The sequence below is a fragment of the Sminthopsis crassicaudata genome, chromosome 1 (assembly GCF_048593235.1).
Source record: "Sminthopsis crassicaudata isolate SCR6 chromosome 1, ASM4859323v1, whole genome shotgun sequence".
Taxonomy (NCBI): domain Eukaryota; kingdom Metazoa; phylum Chordata; class Mammalia; order Dasyuromorphia; family Dasyuridae; genus Sminthopsis; species Sminthopsis crassicaudata.
The window spans coordinates 139,728,397-139,748,039 of NC_133617.1; the positions used below are offsets into that span (position 1 = coordinate 139,728,397).

At 34.8% G+C, this 19,643-nt stretch overlaps 1 long non-coding RNA gene across 3 annotated transcripts in view; it reads left to right on the top strand.

The window, feature by feature from the left end:
- Positions 1-19,643, top strand: part of LOC141543098 (uncharacterized) — a 71,496-nt gene that overhangs the window by 21,606 nt on the left and 30,247 nt on the right. For 2 of the 3 annotated variants that reach the window (XR_012482329.1, XR_012482330.1), the window contains exon 2: positions 17,376-17,451. The exons of the other annotated variant lie outside the window; for it this stretch is intronic. This is a non-coding gene — a long non-coding RNA (uncharacterized LOC141543098). The remainder of the gene's footprint in view (positions 1-17,375; positions 17,452-19,643) is intronic. 3 annotated transcript variants of the gene reach the window in all.

Below are 19,643 nucleotides of genomic sequence, written 5' to 3' on the forward strand. Positions count from 1 at the left end.
ATTTGCCTTCATCTTTAGTAAATGGTAAAATTAGATATATATGAAGGAATTGCTTTAAAATTGCTTTGTGACTTATTATCAATTAATGTTCTATTTGTATACCTATTTTATGTACCTATATATACCTGATGTCATAAAAAAATTTTTTTTCCTCTGGGGAAAAGCAGTTGTGAGTGGAAAAAGTTTAAGAAGCCCTGATCTAGCCAATTTTATCATTTAACAAAGTTAAAACTGAGGTGCAGGAAGATGACTTGTCCTAATGTTCATGAGTAGGAAATAGCAAAACATGCTCTGATTCAAAATACAGCATTCTTTCTCTTATAACATTTCATCTTAGATGTTGCTTGGCTTAGTAATTTGATTACAGAAACGTGAGGGACGGAGTATAAGTTCTGACTTGGACTTTAATCATTAACTCACAGTGGCACTACTAAGGTTTTCTGAACTAACTTTTCCCTATCCCATTTCACTCACGGACAAAACAGAGATAATAAAATCCGCCATAGGAATTTTGTTAATAACTAAATGGATACACACACACACACACACACACACACACACACAAAATACTACTGTATGAAAATTTAACAAGAGTCATTTATTAGCATCTGCTCTATGCTGGACACTGAGCTAGGAGCCAAGGACAAAAAGTAAAGAAGAAAAACTTCTAAACTTTTTTGTAATGTTTAGAACTAGTGGATTTATTTCTCTCTATTCAAGCTCTAGAGGTCCTACTCCTGGGGGGGTACAACCTCCTGAACATGGAAGAATAAGATCTCCTCTCTTCTCCCAATATTGCCCTATCCAAACAGAAGTAAGACCAAAAATGGAATGTGAGTATGGATAAGGAATTTAACTACTTCAAATGAAATGTTTATATACATTCCTTAGTATGGTTTTAGGCTGACAATACAGATATAGCTTATCTAATGAATTAACTGCCATGACTGGCACCAAGTAAGTCACACTTGGTGGTAGGGGTTATGACTAAGGATACATATGACAAGAAATCATTGAATGAATAGCACTTTTCGATGAGGAAAAAATTTTTGACATATGTTCCTTCTAAGTGTCCTTACTTGATTTGATTCCCATTATATTTCTTTATATATATATATAATTATTCTACATCTGCTCCTAGTTATTAATTCTTTTTATAGAGGTAGATAGTATCTTTCTTCATGTGATTTATTTTTAGCAGCTCTCTTTATTATGGCAAATGACTGGAAATCGCAGGGATGCCTACCAATTAAGGATTGGTTGAACAAGTTGTGGTATGTGATTAGATGGAATACTGTGATAGAATGCTACTGATCTTAGAAAAGCATGGAAAGATTTGCATAAAATAATGAAGAATGAAATGAAGAGAATTAAGATAGTACTGTATACAGTAACAGAATGCTGGGTTTTGATTTGGAGTACCTGCTTCAAATCCAGACTCTATTACTTTTTACTTGTGTGATTTTGACAAGTTACTTAGCCCTCTGGAACTCAGTCACCTCATACGTAAATAAGATTAGGGAAAGAGGTTCAGATATCCAAGATTTTTTTTACTCTGAATCTACAATCCTGTGAGGAATGCTTAGAGACATTTTGCTATGAACCATGTGTTTGCTTTTATTTCAGAGAGAGTTTCAGAATCACTATTCAATGAAAAGCAAGAAAAATGTCAGCAAGCAACAGTAGCAACAATACCCCAAAATACACAAATATACTATAGTTGTTCCTCAGTAAATCATTTTGAGTCTGTCATATTCCTGTTACTGAGATTTTATTTGAATAAATTATCATCTATAAATCTACTGCTTGAACTTTTGGCTCTGAAATATCTAGTAAATCAATGTGTTCTTTAATAAGCTTTGGTAAATAAGAAAAAAACTCAATACCGATGTTTATGACCATCTAAGCAAATAAAGTTAGTTGTTTTGGCTTTATTTTGTCAGGGAACAGCTAAGAAGATGAAGAGATGAGGAGCTGTCATTGAGTTTTGGAAAGAACCTCAGATATTATTCAGACCAACTAGTCCTGCAATCAGAAATCTCTTATACAAAAATATCATAATAGTGGAAGACTGCTTGAAGATTTCAAGTGAGAAAAAAAAAATCCATCAATGACTTCTATAAGCAAATGGCTCTATTCTTACGAAAAGTAAAAAAAAAAACAAAACAAAACAAAACAAAAAAAACTTGGTCTTTCTTTATGTCCAGTGTGGGAACCATTGTCATTTATGACATTTTTGAAGGATATAAAAGAAAGTATATACATGTTCTAGGCGTGATGATATAGAAGTAAAAGCAATAGGTTGTAACAATGGAGACATATTCTAATAATCATTTTTATTCTACATTGCTGAATGACCTTGGACAAGACTTGTATGAGAAAATTTGGGGGTTTTAGTGAATTGCAAATTCACTATTATCATAGATTAAAAGCAAAAATAGATCTGAAAGGCTCTTAATATAGGATATAATTAAGGATCTTAAATAGACCTAATTTAATCTATCCCTTCCTACCCACTATCTTATTTATTTATTTATTTGTTTATTTATTTTTTGAGGCTGGGGTTAAGTGACTTGCCCAGGGTCACACAGCCAGGAAGTGTTATGTGTCTAAGACCAGATTTGAACTAGGGTCCTCCTGAATTCAGGGCTGGTGCTCTATCCACTGCGCCACCTAGCTGCCCCCCCTACCCACTATCTTACAGATAAATGTATAAGGTCACCCAACAAGTAAATGTTTGAGTTAAGGTTTAATTGAATTATATCCCATGTCAATAGTGTGACAAACCAGCCAAAATGAGTTAATGTAACCATAAACTCTAATAGGAGAAGCAGAGGGTCTAGGAATAAGGAATTAGTAATTCTGCTGAACTAAATCCTGATCATATCATGTTTTGAATACCACATTTAGTTCTAGGCCCCATACTGTAGGACAGATGTTGACAAGCTAGAGCTGATCTAGAGGATGGTAACTAGAATGGCAAGAGCTGCATACCATACCATATAAGTGCTAATTGAAAGAATTGAATATGTTTAGAGAAGAGAAAACTGATTATGGATGTTTCTGACAGGAAGAAAATGAACATGTATTCTGGTCTGGACCCAAAACATGAATTTCCTCTATAACTTTCCTCACAAATAATCATTGAATCTTCAATTGAACATTTCCAGTACTGGGGAACTCACTACTTTCTAAGGCAACCCATTTTATTTTTGTAGATTTCAAATTGATATTCTTCCTTTCATAAAGCTAAAATCATGTTTCCCCTGTGACTTCAACCTATTTCTTTTAGATCTGTTCTCTGGAGTCAACTAGAAAATATGATTAATCTTCTTCTGGGAAAATTGGGTTTATTTCAAATAATAGCCCTGTAGATAAATTAAGACTAATCTGCACTGATTTGCTCAAGTTCCACATTCACCAGTGTTATATCAATCACACATGGGATTAAAATAATGATCAATTTTTCCCATCTAGAATACTTTCTCCTGGTCATCTTTGTTTCTCAAGAGGTTAGCCACAATTAGATTATAAGCTTCTTGAGAGAAGGGACTGTCTTATATGTATCCCCTGCTTAGCACAATGTCTGGCACATAGTCAGCATTTAATAAATGGTTATTGAATTGAGTTGAAATCTAGCTTGCAGGAGAATGAATGACAGGCGGGAGACTCTAAGTAAGAGATTTAAATGAAATAACTTGGAATTTAATTTCATTCTCCTCCTGATCCACAAAATCATAGATCTGGATAGAATCACAGAAATCATTAGGTCTGCATGGGGATTCTGGAAAGATGATGCAGTAGGTCAGAAATTTCTAGGCTCTCCAGATTTCATTCACTGAAAACTACCACAAAATGAATGTACAGCAGCAAAAACAAAGGGATAAATCAGTTGTTTTCCTAAAACAACTTGAGAGGATCCCAGAAAAGACAGAGCTCCAGGGGCTGAGGTTTGGCCTGAATGAAATAAGCATTTACAAGCCAACTTCCCTGAATCATTAAACAGCAGGCCCTGAGGGCAATACACTGGAAGTGGACGAGGCCTCAGGAAATTAATCATTAATAAATAAATAAATAAGAGAGCAATTCATCAAATGATCAAAAATAAATGAAGAAACTGAGGTTCCAAGAAGTAAGAAGACTTATCCAGGTAACACAGTGAGTGACTGTCAGGATTAAGATACAAGCCCTACTCTGGCTATTGATCCAGAATTTTTATATAATACCACAGGATCATGCTTTTTCAGTTATTTTGAATTTCTGTGTCTTTGCTTTCTTATTTGAGCATGGGAATGGGATGGCTAGGTGGTATAGTAGATAGTGTCAGACCTCAAGACAGGAAGGCTCATATTCCTAAATTCAAATCTGGCTTCAGACACTTATTAGCTCTGTGACCCAGGACAATCCTATTTACCTCAGTTTCCCCATCTGTAAAATGAAAAGTTGGAGTTGGAGAAAGAAAAGACAAAGTATTGCACTATCTTTGCCAAGAAATCCACAAATGGGGTCATGATGTATCATGATTGAAACAACTGAACAATAACCATCATCAAGTGGTAATTGTTGTTCGCAATATTACCTTATAAAACACTACTAAATCCTATAAATAAAGGCACAAGAGAGGCACAATAGTAATGAAACACTAAAAGAACTTTACAAAATCCTCCCAAACCTTCACTTTCTCAGAATTCTGCCTGCCTTTTGGTTAGCAGACATCATTTACTGACAGCTTATATCAGGCAGGCTATAGATAACAAGTATTTATTAAATGCTGTGTGTCAGGAACTATATGGTGCAGTTAAATGATCCAAATATTGGGAGAGACTGAATTGAAATTCATTCTCAGACACTTAATTTAGTTATGTGTCTCTGTATAGGTCATTTAACTTCTTTCTAACACAGTTTTTTCAATTGTATATTTACAATTGTACAATTATAAATTATAAATAATGATAGTACCTATATATCAGAGATATTATGAGGCTCAAATGAGATATTTGTGAAGTATTTAGTATAGTTTCTGATACATAGTAGCTACTTAATAAATAATTATTCACTCCTTCCCTACTATGTGTTAAACAGAAGTATTGTGTATGCTAAACCAAAAAATTATTGTGCAAGGTACTTCATGATCTATGCATTTGGTCTTGCAGGGTCTTCAGCTCATTAGCACACAAATCACTTACCTGGACACAAAAGATTTATGAGCCACAAACTCATAAATAATAGTTATTACTGCCATTGGGAAAAACTCTGAGCTGTGGTTAAAGCTTTTAAGTGAAGAGTGTTTTAATAAGGGGAGACATGGTTCTCTAATTCTTTCTGACTCCAGAAAAGCCTAAACTGGAGATTGCCTACCCAACCCATGAGTGCTACTCTTCAGATTTTTGTTCAGATCTTTATCCTAAAGCAATTAGCTCAAGAGAAATAATAGAGCCCCCAGTCATCATATCTTCACTTGTCTCATCATTTTGTCTCTGTTTCTCTCTCTTTCTCCTTCAATATCTCTCCTTCTCTTTCTCTCTCTCTCATCTCTTTACCTTTTTCTCTTCTCCCTTCCTTTCTTTCTCTCCCCCTCTCCTCTCTCTTCATGCCTCTCTCTTTCTCTCTCTCTCTCTCTCTCTCCCCCCCCCATCTCCTTCTCTTCCCTCCTTCCCTCTCTCCCATCTACCTCTCTTCCCTCTCTCTTATGCATACATATACATATATAGACACGCATATACACATATATACATATGCATATATACTCTCTCTACATATAGTGTATATCTATATCTATATCTATCTATCTATATATATATATATATGTATATATATACATATACATACATACATATATATATATATATATATATATATATATATATAGAGAGAGAGAGAGAGAGAGAGAGAGAGAGAGAGAGAGAGAGAGAGAGAGAGAGAGATATGTATGTGTGTGTATTGAGAGGTTTGTATACCAATAAAATTGCAGGTCTGTTCTAAAACATGCTTTCACACACACTATATGCATATATACATATATATTATACAAATGTGTATGTGTAGGAAGTGTGTCCTAAAAGTTTTAGTGCAGATTTAAACTTTAATAATTAAGACTTTTGAGGTTCTCTGTGTATACACACATACACACACATATACACACAGTCTTCATTTTGAAATGTTTTGCAGCCATTAATAATCACTGTATAATTAAATCTGAAGATTAATTTTCATAATACCCTATTCCAGAAGTCTATGCCTATACTTATATCACAAGAAAAAAAAATTAGGCTCCCCCAGAAACTTCATAGATCTACTTTAATCACAGTAATCTGACTTACCATCTGTGGCAAGATATAAAAGCAAATCAAGAATAAGGGATCCAAAGACTCTAAGAGAGGCAAGAGATCAGTCATAATGTGTAGAGGAAGAAAAAAAAAAAAGCTCTCTTTCCTGCATAGGTATAGGTGCCATAGGGATTACAAAGAATCCTTGTTATTTTTTATACTTTATTTTAAAATTAATTTTATAATTATAACTTTTTTTTTGACAGTACATATGCATGGGTAATTTTTTTACATTATCCCTTGCACTCGCTTCTATTCCGAATTTTCCTCTCCTTCCCTCCACCCCCTTCCCTAGATGGCACACAGTCCCATACATGTTAAATGTGTTATAGTATATCCTAGATACAATATGTGTACAGAACCGAATTTCTTGTTGCACAGGAAGAATTGGATTCAGAAGGTAAAAATAACCTGGGAAGAAAAATAAAAATGCAAACAGTTTACACTCATTTCCCAGTGTTCCTTCTCTGGGTGTAGCTGAAGAATCCTTGTTTTTATGGAGCTTACAGTCTGGTAAGGGAAAGATAAAAACATACATGCAGAAATCATATGTTACTGTTTTTGTCCCTTGTTTTTGAAGAGGACCAATGACATCATGGGGTGGTGGCTTGACTCACTCATGAAATGGATTTAAATGAGTCAGAGTTGCACAAAGTCCTAAAGCTTTACTCTCTCTTCCAGAATCATCAAAGTCTAGTGACAGGACAAATGTCAAGATGACTAACAATGATCAGGGATGCAATGATTGACCTGAGTATTTTCAGTCTCTCATTAAACTTCAAAGCACTTTCTTCATGACAAATTATTCCACTAAGGAAAGTTTTCCTATGTTTAGGATAGATATCCCGCTAACTCACCCTTGGGTTGGAGACCTGTTGGTTACCCCGAACTTGATTTAGCCCATCGAGGGGTAGTGCCTGCCATGCATACTACAACTTCTTGCAGCCACAGGGGAGAGTTTGGTGAAGATGGGCACTAAGGGAGGATGATATCCCAGAAAAGAACTTGACTCTCAAACTCTCATATCAGAGGTGTTAGTCCTTCTGAACACCTTCCACATCCCATAAATAAACAAACAAAAAATGCAATGAAAGATTTAAAGCTGAAAGGGACTTTAAAATTCACTCACCTCTCCATTTTATAGATGAGGAAACTGAGGCACAGAGAAATTAAATGACTTGTCCAAGATCACACAATAAGTAAGATTTGAGCTCAAATTTTCATGATTCTAAGTCCAGTATTTTATCTCCTGCACTATCTCTTTGTCTCATTAGAATTTCAGATAGGCTCTGTGAGTTCTATTAATGGAAAGGAATGTCACAAAATGTATATCTAATTTCCAAGTGAATTTTATTCTCAACTAATTTCTACAGACGTTCCACTGAGAGGATAAGAGACCCCACACTATGGAGAACAATAATGCCTTATATCTACATATCAGAAGTTCACTTCAGCTTCACAATAATATGGTGAAATAGACTATTGCCCAAGATATACCATGTAGGAGCTGGGGAGTGATACTCAACAAGGGTTGTTAGGATTACTAAGTGAGAACTCGGGTTGTCTCTTTTGCTGCTGGCATTGCAAATGTGAATCCTGAAAAGGTGTCTACCACGACATGAATAAAAGATAGACGACCAAAAGATTTATAATGGGTCACATCCATTTGCCAGATTTCATTGGGTCTCAAACCACGAGGATTCTTCCCTGGAGGGAGTGTAGGAGCATGGAAAGGAAGACAAGCTGTACAGCTTTTTACTATGCTCCTAGCTTCCTCTCTTGTGATTCCAAATTGTAAACGTAAAGCTCGAGCAGCCTGATGATATTTAGAATGAGATTCTTGTGCTTCCTGAAATAAAGGACTACTGGCTAACATGGTTAGAAGGCTATCTACCTTTGAATTTCCATCAAAAATGGGACCTGGAAGTCCACTATGTGAGTGGACATGCAAGATATAAATCTTGCCTGGATGTTTTCTCACTTGCTCTTGAAGTTCCTTAAAGAGCTGATAAATATTGGAGGCTGCAAATTTTATTTGGGCTGTGGCAATTCTTTGTACTACACCTACTGAATAGGCTGAATCAGTAATTATATTTACGTCTCCTGGGTAATAAGTGAGAGCTAGCATGATAGCAAATAATTCATTCTGTTGAGTGGATTGAAAAGGAGTCCTGATTACTCTCTTTATGGTTAAATCATGAGAGTATATGGCACAAATATTTTCTTTGGAGGCATCTGTAAAGATTGTTGGTCCTTTAAGAGGAACCTTAGAAACCTTTTCTTCAAAAATCCATCGCCAATTATGTAGTAGCCGGGTAATCTTTAATGGAGATCCATGTGCAAAATTTGGAGCGGTGGCCAATAAAATTTGCCATTCTGGGATGGTCTCACAGCATACATTAATTTGTGCGTTAGTATAGAATGTGTATATTTTTTCAGGACTTATTCCAGATAATTGTGTTACTCTCTTAATAGCCTTTAATAAAATCCTAGCCACAAGCACTGGGTAAGGTGTAAGGCTTTGTTCTGGTTGTGCTGGGAGGTTCACCCACTCAATCACTCTGTCTCCTTGATGAAGGACTGCTGTGGGTGCCTCTTTTGTAGCAAAAACTGATATTTCCAAGGGTTTTTGAGTGACTCTTTCAACCACATTGGATAAAGCCAGTTCAACTTCTCTCAAAGCCTTTTGTGCTTCTTTTGTAAGCTGGTGTGGTGAATTTAAAGCACTGTCTCCCCTTAAAATGTCATATAGAGGTTGTAGTTGATTGGTAGTTAAGCCTAACACTGGACGCATCCATTGGATATCTCCTATTAATTTTTGAAAGTCATTTAAGGTGTTCAACTTCTCTGTTCTTAAAGAAAGCTTTTGTACTGTGAGTGTCTTTGGATATACTTCATATCCTAAATATTGAAAAGGAGCATGTCTTTGAATTTTTTCTGTAGCTATATGCAGTTTGTAGTACTTTAGTGTTTCCATGGTCTTTTGTAGACATGCTTCTAACATTTGTTCCTCAAGTGCACATCCCAAAATATCATCCATATAATGTAACAATCTTACTTTTGGAAAGGCTTTTCTTACTGGAGCAAGAGCAGCAGCAACATACATTTGGCACATAGTAGGGCTGTTTTTCATTTCCTGTGGCAAAACTGTCCATTCATATCTTTTATAAGGCTCAGCCAAATTAACACTAGGCACTGAAAAAGCAAATCTTTTCATATCCTCCTTATCTAGAGGGATGGAATAAAAACAATCCTTAATTTCTATAACCCATAGAGGCCATTCTCTTGGCAACTGAGTAGGAGATGGAAGTCCAGGCTGAAGAGTTCCCATAGTTTCCATCTGTTCATTTACTCTTCTTAGATCAGTTAACATCCTCCATTTTCCAGATTTCTTTTTCACCACAAATACTGGGGAATTCCAAGGACTTAGAGAAGGCCGCAAGCGAAGGTCTGGTCTAGCTCCTCTTGTCAAGATAAGCAAAAGTCCTTGCCCCACGTTGGGCGCCAATTGTAGCGAGCTGTCGTCTCCAGAAGCTGCTGGATCGCTCTCTGGGAAGAGATCTGCTGTGTCTTCTACTCAAATCTCTCCGACAGATTCTTCTTCCTGTAACGAACCGTTGTCTCCAGGCAGTTGCTGTTAACTCTTGTCCAGAGAAGTGACTTCCCTTCCTGCAGAGAGCCCCGTCAAGCCTGATGCAATGCAGAGTCTTCTTCTATTTCTGGCTGTCCTCTCTTTTATCCTCCCAGAGAATGGGCGTGGGATAATGCAAGGGCTTCTGGGAAGAACCGCTTCAGCCAATGAGCTTGCTCCTTCTATCAAGTCAACCTGAATTCTCACCTTGTCACTATCCAGACAACCCAAGTTCTCACTTAGTAATCCTAACAAAGGGTAACATGAATACTTTTATAAATGCTCATGTTTTAAATTTTTTATTTATTAGTTTTTGACATTTACTTTGATAAAATTTTGAGTTCCATTTTTCTTCCTCCCTCCCCCAAGATGCCAATCAATCTGATAAAGGTTATACATACATTATGCATATTATTCCACATCAGTCATGTTGTGAAAGAAAAATCAGAACAAAAGGGAAAGATAACAAGAAAAAGTGAAAATTATGCTACAATCTGCAGTCAGACTCTGTAATACTTTCTCTGGCTATGGATAACATTTTCCATCATGAGTCCCTCATGAATTTTGAATTGTCTTGAATTACTGTATTGCTGAAAAAAAAGTAAGTCTATCATAGTTGATTATTGCACAATGTTGCTGTTGCTGTATACAATGTTCTCCTGCTCACTTTCCTCAGCATCAGTTCATGTAAGTCTTTCTAGATTTTTTTCTGAAATCTACCTGTTCATCGTTTCTCTTTATTTATTTATTTAATACCTCCCCCAGTTATCTTCAAAACAAAAAATGTTTTACATTTGTTTTTAAAATTTTTGAGCTCTAGGTTCTCTCCCTTATCCCCACCCCCAATTAAAAAAACCATATGTGAATTTATGTAAAACATTTCCACAAAAGTCAAGCTGTGAAAGAAAACATAGATCTCCTACTCTAATGAAAATAAAAACCTTCAAGAAAATTTAAGTTAAAAAGAGATAGAGAGAGAAAGAGAAAATGCTTTCTTCTATATTCAAACACAATCAGTTCCTTCTCTATGTATGGATAGGATTTTTCATCATAAATCCTTCAGAGTAATCATGGATAATTGTACTACTGAGAATAGCAAGGTCATTTACAGTTGGTCATCCTAGAATATTGCAATTATTTTGCATACAGTACATTTCATTTTGTTTGAGCTCATGGAGGACTTTCTAGGTTGTTTGTATTTTAGTTTTTTTTCTGAGAATAATCTTCTTATCATTTCCCATAGAACAACAATATTCCATCACAAATATATACCACAGTTTATTGAGCCATTATCCAATTGATGGGTATTCCCTCAATTTCCTTTTTTTTTTTTTTTTTTTTTGCCTTGAGAAGAACTGCTCATTAATTCTTATAGAACAGTAATATTCTATTGTAAAGGGCTAGAACTGAGCAGATGCACTTGGATAATGGAGCATGTGAGACTAATTGCCAATTGGACAATTCTCTATTAACATGTTTGAAGGATGATCCTCCCCAACTATTCTGTGCTGGCTCGATTGGTGGGTGTGGAGAAAGAAGGGGAAGTGACATGTGTGGGTGGAGTAGGAAGAGGAAATTGAGGCATTCTCCTGGTGGTGGAGAGAGAGGAAGGAGGTGTGGAGAATGCTAGATCTAATCCCCCGACAGGGACTTCAAAAGACCAAGAATAAAGACTTTTGATTATTCTGACTCCAGCTGATTTCTGGGAAGACAGAGTTCCAGCATTCTATTATATTCAAACACCACAATTTGTTCAGACTTCCCAATTGATGGGCATTCCCTTGATTGTCAAAATGCTCATGTGTTTAATGTTAGGAAAGTCAGCTTTCTATGAAATGAAGGTATTAGTTTTAAGTCAAACACCCATATTTACACATCAAGCTTCACATGTCAAGAAGGGGCCAAACTTTGGTGAATTCTGCATACTCCAGAGCACCCTCCACACAGCTGCCAAAGTGGTTTTCCTATAGCATAGACTGGATTAGCTAACTCCCCTGATCATTATATTCCAGTGGCTTCTTGCTAACTCAAGGTCTAGAAGCCCTTGATAACCTCTCCCAGTATCTTTCCCAATTTTATCAGACTTTCCCTCTCTGCAGTCCAACCAAACTGGTCTTCTTACTGTTCTTCTTTCACAACTCATCACCTCCCACTTCTATGCCTTCACAATGATTGTTCCTAATGCCTGGAATTCACTCCCTCTTCCCCTTTCATCTTTTAGAGATCTTTGTTGCCTTCAAGGTTCAGCCCAAGCTCTTTTATGCACTTTTACTGTTGTTTAGTCATTTTTAAAATCTTGTATAACTCTCCATAACCCCATTTTTGAGGTTTTCTTAGCAAAGGTATTAGAGTGATTTTTCATTTCCTTCCATAGCTCATTTTACAGATGAAGAAACTGAGGGAAAGGATTAAGTGATTTGATCAGGATCACACAGCTAGTGTCTGAGGTCAGATTTCAACTCAAATGCTCCCGAACTCCAAACCCAAAGTGCCATCTTGCTGTTCTCACTTCAAGCACTACTTTCTACCTTAGAATTTATCTGATCTCTTCGGGTGCACTCTTGTGCCTTCTAATCAATTTTGAATATATCTATACATGGATATGTTGAATTTCAAGTAAAGGCAGCTGAGAGGTGAAATTTGAACTCAGCCTTCATTTAAATTCATGGGATTATAGATTTAGAACTGGAAATGGCTTCAGAGATCATCAAATCCACTGCCCTTAATTTTTTCCTCTTTCTGTATTCATGACCTTTCTCCCACACCTCCCCTGCATCTCAGGATGACTTCTATAAAGCAAGCTAGATGCAACCTCACGATATCAGACTGCTGGTAGAATTTTGGTGTATGTGGGGACCATACCTTTCTTTCTTTAACTTCCTGGGAAAATGCTAAAAGTACAGGTTATTCTACCGACTGAATTCTTAATTTCCCTTTGGCATAGTCTGACCCTGATGGTGACTCAAGTGACCTTAGTATTCCATCCAAGTCCTCCTACACAGTCCCCAGACTTCCTTCCTTCTTTCCTTAATTTCTAATTGCCCAGGCTGGTGTGTAAGTCTGGAAACCAGCACATTATGACAGAAGAATGAAATGATGACAATTCCCTCATCTTGGAGGCAGAATTTCACACTGCAGGGTCAGTTCCTTAGATAAATAGACAGCTTCTTGATTCTGAATTCTGGTTTTATCTCATACCTCAGGGAACAGTAAATCTGGGGCAAAACTTCTTTAAGACAGTTGCTTAGCAACATGAAATCTTCAATGAAACATGCTAAAATTGGAGGAGGGTCTTTTCCTTTTAGAATGCTTGCGACAATAACCTATATCAAATTGCTTGCCTTTGTAACGAAGGGGGAGGGACGGAGAGAATTTGGAACACAAAAATTTTCTTTAAATGAATATTAATTTTTTCTATATGTAATTGGAAAAAATAAAATATTTAACAAAAAAGAAAGAAAGAAAGCTTGAAACTCATCTGTACTATAGTTATTTTTATGGAGGAAGGGGAAGGGGATAGATACATGATTCCAACCATTTTGGACTTTTCTTTTGATGTCCTGGGAAATTTTCTTCTGATTCTTCTCATCTACCCTAAAAGCCATTTTCTGATTGAATTAGGTTTTCTCAGTTTTTTCCATGGAGGAGTAACAAAGTAACACTACTGATATGGTTGTCATATCACATATTGACATTCATTCATTTATTAAGCTCATGCAATGAACTGTATCTGGCACTGAAGATACAGATAGAGATGACAGGGACCCTATTCTCTAGAAACTTACAATTTGAAAGGAAGACAGGTAGATCCTTGTGGACATTTTGATTTCTGAAAGGGGCAGAAAAAGAACATTTGTGTGTGTGTGTGTGTGTGTGTGTGTGTGTGTGTGTGTGTGTGTGTGTGTATGTAACTAGCAAAATCAGCTTAAGAAAAAGCACAACCCATCACATAAAAATGCTTAAGGAATGACATATTGTTTTGAAGAATACCAGAAAAAAATATCATTCAGAAGCAAAAGTTGAGATTGAAGGTGGGATAGCTACAAAACATGAATGTCCAAAAGTCCATTTATATGTGACTATTTTCAAGGTTTTGAAGGATATAATTTTAAAATTATAAAGTAAGTAATAATTTGGGGCATATAGGATGATCACACAAGGTCTGTTGAGGTCATGTTTGATAGATTAATTTAAAAAAAAATTTTCATCATAAAGCAGAAATGAGTCACAAAACACAAGGAAGTCCTGATTGAGACAGTAGAATATAGGTAGTGAGGAAAATTTCAGGAGCAATTAGAAGAAGCTGTGATTAGAAGCCATCAAAGGAAACTTCTCACAAAAGAGAGGAGAAAAAAACTGAATGGAGCTGAATGGTCAGATAACAGGTTGGTTTTGTAATTACTAGAGGGGCCTTTTGGTTGGAGAAGATCACTCTAGCTACTAGATGATGATTGGAGGCAAACTGACTCCTAACTTATAGAAAAGCAAAAAAAACACTTGCCTAAATATTCTTTGAGGGCAGCTAGGTGGTGCAGTGGATAGAATGCCTGGGTCTGAAGTCAGCAAAACATCTTTCTGAGTTCAATTCTAATTTTAAACTCATACTACTTGTGTGACCCTAATCAAATCACTAAACCCCGATTGCTTCAGTTTCCTCATATTTAAAATGAGCAGGAGAAGGAAATGACAAACCACTCCAGCGTTTTTGCCAAAAAAACAAAAAACAAAAAAACAAAAACAAACAAATGGAGTCACAAAAAGTTGGATAAGACTGAACAACAACAATATTCTTTATTATTATTATTATACATGTATATTAATTTTAAAAACATATTTTCATAAGAGTTGTGTTGGGAAAGAACAATCTGAATAAAAGGGGAAAACCATGAGAAAAAAACCAGAAGGGAAAAAAGGTGAAAATGGTATGTGTTGATACACATTCAATCTCCATAATTCTCTTCCTGGATGTGAGTGACTTTTTCTATTCAAAGTTTATTAAGATTGCCTTGGATGACTCAACTGCTGAAAAGAACCATGTCTATCATAATTGATCATCACACTATCTTGTTGCTGTATACAGTGCTTTCCTTGTTCTGCTTGCTCCACTCAGCATCAGTTCATGTAAATCTTTACAGGATTTTCTAAAATCAGCCTGTTCATCATTTTTAATAAAACAACAATATTTCATTATTTTCATATACCAGAACTTATTCAGCCATTCCCCAATTGATGGGCAACTATTCATTTTTCATTTCTTTGTCACCACAGAAAGAGCTCTCAAAAATATTCTTCCATAAAAGGATCCTTTTCCTTCTTTTATGATCTCTTTGAGATACAGACCTGGTTCCAAATTGTTGTCCAGAGTGGTTGGATCATTTCACAACTCCACCAGGAATGCAATAATGTCCTCCCTAAGGATTTATCACTATCGTTTTCTGTCAAAGTATTCAATCTGATAGGTGTGAGGTAGTACCTCAGAGTTGTTTCAATGTGTATTTTTCTAATCAATAGTGATTTAAATTATTTTTCCTATAACTATAAATGGTTTTAATTTCTTCATCTGAAAATTGTCTTCATATTGATTGACCATTTATCATTTGGGGAATGACTTGTTCCCCATAAATTTTACTCAGTTCTCTATATATTTTAGAAATGAGGCCTTTATAGGAAATACAACTGTAAAAATTATTTTCTGCCTTTCAGTTACCCTTCTCTGCATTGGTTTGTTTGTGCAAAACCTTTTTAATTTTAAGTAATCAAAATTATCTATTTTGCATTTTCATAATATTCTCCATTTCTTGTTTGATCATAAATTCCTCCAAAGATCTGATAGATAAACTATCCTTTGGTCTCTTAATTCATTTATAGTATCATCCTTTATGCCTAATTCATGGACTCATTTTGACCTTATTTTGGTATGAGGTGGGAGATATAGGTCTATACCAAGTTTCTGACATGTTATTTTCCAGTATTCTCAGCAATTTTTGTCCAGAAGCTAGAATCTCTGGCTTTGTCAAACAGTAGATTTCTATAGTCATTGATTATTATGTTTTGTGCTCCTAACCTATTCCACTGATCCACCATTCTGTTTCTTAGCCAATACTTGGATGGCTTGGATGACTGCTGCTTTATAATAATTTTAGGTCTGATATAATAAATTTAGGTCTGAAGGCGACCATCCTTTGCATTTTTTTCATTTAATTCCCTTGATATTGTTGACATTTTCTTTTTCCAGATGAATTTTCTTAATTTTTTTTTAGCTTTATAAAATAATTTTTGGCAGTTTTATTGGAATGGCACTGAATAAATAAACCAATTTAGGTAGAATTGTCATTTTTATTATTAGTTCTACCTATCAATAAGTAATTGATATTTTTCCAATTGTTTAGATCTGACTTTATTTGTGTAAAAAGTGTTTTGCAATTGTATTCATATGATTCCTGCATTTGTCTTGACAGGTAGACACCCAAATATTTTATATTATCTACAATTATTTTAAATGGAATTTCTCTTTCTACCTTTTGCTATTGGGATTTGTTGGTGATATATAGAAATGAAGGTGAATTATATGGGTTTATTTTATAATCCTGAATCTTTGCTAAAGTTGTTAATTATTTCAAATGATTTTTTTGGTTCATTCTCTGGGATTCTCTAAGTATACCATCATATTATCTGCAAAGAATGATACTTCTATTTCTTCATTGCCTACTCTAATTACTTCTTTTTCTTTTTCTTTTCTTCCTGTTAGGGCAAACATTTCTAGTACAATACTAAATAATAATGAGGATAAAGGGCATCCTTGTTTCACCCCTAGTCTTATTGAGAATGCATCTAGTTTTTATGCTTGCTGATGATTTTTGAGCAAAACTCATTTATTCCTATGCTCTCTTATGTGTTTAATAATAATGTGTTCCATATTTTAAAAAAATTTTCTACATCTATTGATATTGTCATATGATTTCTGTTACTTTTGTTATTGATATGGTCAATTATGTTGATAATTTTCCTTATATAGAACCAGCCTCACATTCCTGGTATAAATTCCACCTAGTCATAGTGTATGCTGGTAAATTGTTGCAATCTGCTAACATCTTATTTAAAATATTTGTGTCAATATTCATTAGGGAGACTGGTCTATAATTTTCTCTTTATGTTTTGGCTCTTTCTGATTTAGGTTATCAGCATCATTGTTTCATAAAAAGAATTTGGTACGACTCCTTCTTTGACTATTTTTCTAAATAATTTACATATCATTTGAATTATTTGTTCTTTAAATTTTTGGCAGAATTCACTTGTAAATCCATCTGACTCTGAAGATTTTTTTAAGGAGTTCATTGATGGCTTATCCAATTTCTTTTCCGAAAATTAAGTTATTTAAGTATTTTATTTCTTCTTCTGTTAATATTTATTCATTACAGTTGGATTGTCAGATTTGTTGGCCTACAGTGGAGCAAATAGTTCCTAATTATTGCTTGCATTTCCTCTTCATTGGTGGTAAGTTCACCCTTTTCATTTTTGATGCTGATAATTTGAATATCTTTTTTTTTCTGATCAGATTAACCAAAGGTTTACCTATTTTGTTGCTTTTTTATGACCAATTCTTGATTTTATTAATCAACTTAATGGTTTTATTAGTTTCAATTTTATTAGTTTCAGAATTTCTAATTTAGTATTTAATCAGGGGTTTTAATTTGCTCTTTCTTTTAGCTTTTTAATTAGATACCCAATTTATTGATCTCCTCTTCCTCTATTTTAGTCTCTATTTTAATAAATATTTAGAAATATTAAATTTCCCTAAAAATTGCTTTGTCTGCATCCCATAAGTTTTAGTATGTTGTCTCATTATTGTCATTCTCTTGAATGACATTATTGATTGTTTCTATGATTTGTTGTTTGACCTATTTATTTTTAGGATTAGATTATTTAATTTCCAATTGATTTTTAGTCTACATTTCCCTGGCCTTTTATTGAATGTAATTTTTATCACATCATGATTTGAAAAGGACACATTTACTATTTCTGCCTTTCTGCATTTGATTGTGAGGATTTTGTGACCTAATACATGGTCAACTTTTGTATAGGTACCATCTGCTGAGAAAAAGGTATATTCCTTTTTATTACCATTCAGTTTTCTCCAGAGGTCTATCATGTCTAAGTTTTCTAAGATTCTATTGACCTCTATAATTTCTTTCTTGTTTATTCTGTGGCTAGATGCATCTACTTCTGAGAGGGGAAAGGTGAGGTCCCCCCACTAATATAGTTTTGCTCTCTATTCCTGTAACAGACTTAATTTCTCTAAGAATTTAGATGTTGTACCACTTGATGCATATATTTTTACTATTGATATTACTTCATTTTCTGTGGTACCTTTTAACAAGAAGTAGCTTCCTCCCTTTTCTCTTTTAATTAGATCAATTTTTCTTTTGCATTGTCTAAGATCAAAATTGCTATCTCTACTTTTTTTTTTTCTTAAGCTGAAGCTTAATATATTCTGCTCTAGCCTTTTACCCTTACTCTGTATGTATCTCTCTGTTTCAAATGTCTTTCTATTAAAACAACGTAGATTCTGGTTTTTAATCCATTTTGCTATCCGCTTCCATTTTAAGGGGGAATTCATTCCATTCACATCCATAGTTATGATTATTAGTTGTATATTTCCCTCCCTCCTATTTTCTCCTCTATATATACTTTTTTTCTCTCTTTCCACTCTGTCCCTCCTTACTAGTGTTTTGTTTCTGAACAAACCTTCCCTCAATCTGCCCTCCTTGCTATCATCCTCCCTGCTTCTTTTTTTTTTTTTTTTAAATCTGGGTATTAATTTTTTTTTCTTTATAGAACGCCTGCCTCACAAAATCCTAAGACTATGATTTTTTTTTTAATCTGGGTATTGATTTTTTTTTTCTTTATAGAACTCCCTGCTTCTCTTAACCCTTTTTCCTAGAAGGACTTCCCTTCTGTCCAGCCCTCCCTTTTATTTCCCCTTTCTCCTCTCACTTCTCTATAGGGAAAGATAAATTTCTGTAGCCAACTGTGTATGTACATTATTCCCTCTTTGAGCCAAAATTGATGAGATTAATCTTCAGATCATCCCCTTCTTGTCTTTCCTTCTATTGTAATAGGTCTTTTGTGCCTCTTAATGTGATGTAATTTATCCCCATTTTACCTCCTATTTTCTCTTCTTTAATATACTCCTTTTCCACCCCTTAATGTGTTTTTCTTTAATATTATCACATCAGAGTCAGTTTATGCCCTGCTCTAAGTGCCCCTTTCACTCTCCTAATAAAAGATACATACTTCTCAAGAGTTACAAGTATCATCTTCCCATGTAGGGATGTAAATACTTTAATCTTTAAATAATGTTTACTTTTTCTTTCATGTTTACTTTTCTATTTTTTCTTTTGAGTACTGTATTTTTAGATCAAGTTTTCTGTTTAGTGCTAATATTTTCAATAGAAATGATGAAAAGTCCCCAACTTCATTGAAGATCCATCTCTTCTCCTGAAAGATGATGCTTAGTCTTGCTGAGTAGTTAATTCTTGTTTGTAATCCAAGGTCCTTTGCCTTCTGGAATATGGTACTTGAGGCCCTTTTATCCTTTATTATAGAAGCTGACAAGGAAAGTGCTCCCAAGGTGTTCAAATAAAGTAATACAAGGGAAATCTGAAGTTAGAATTGATTATATGCTA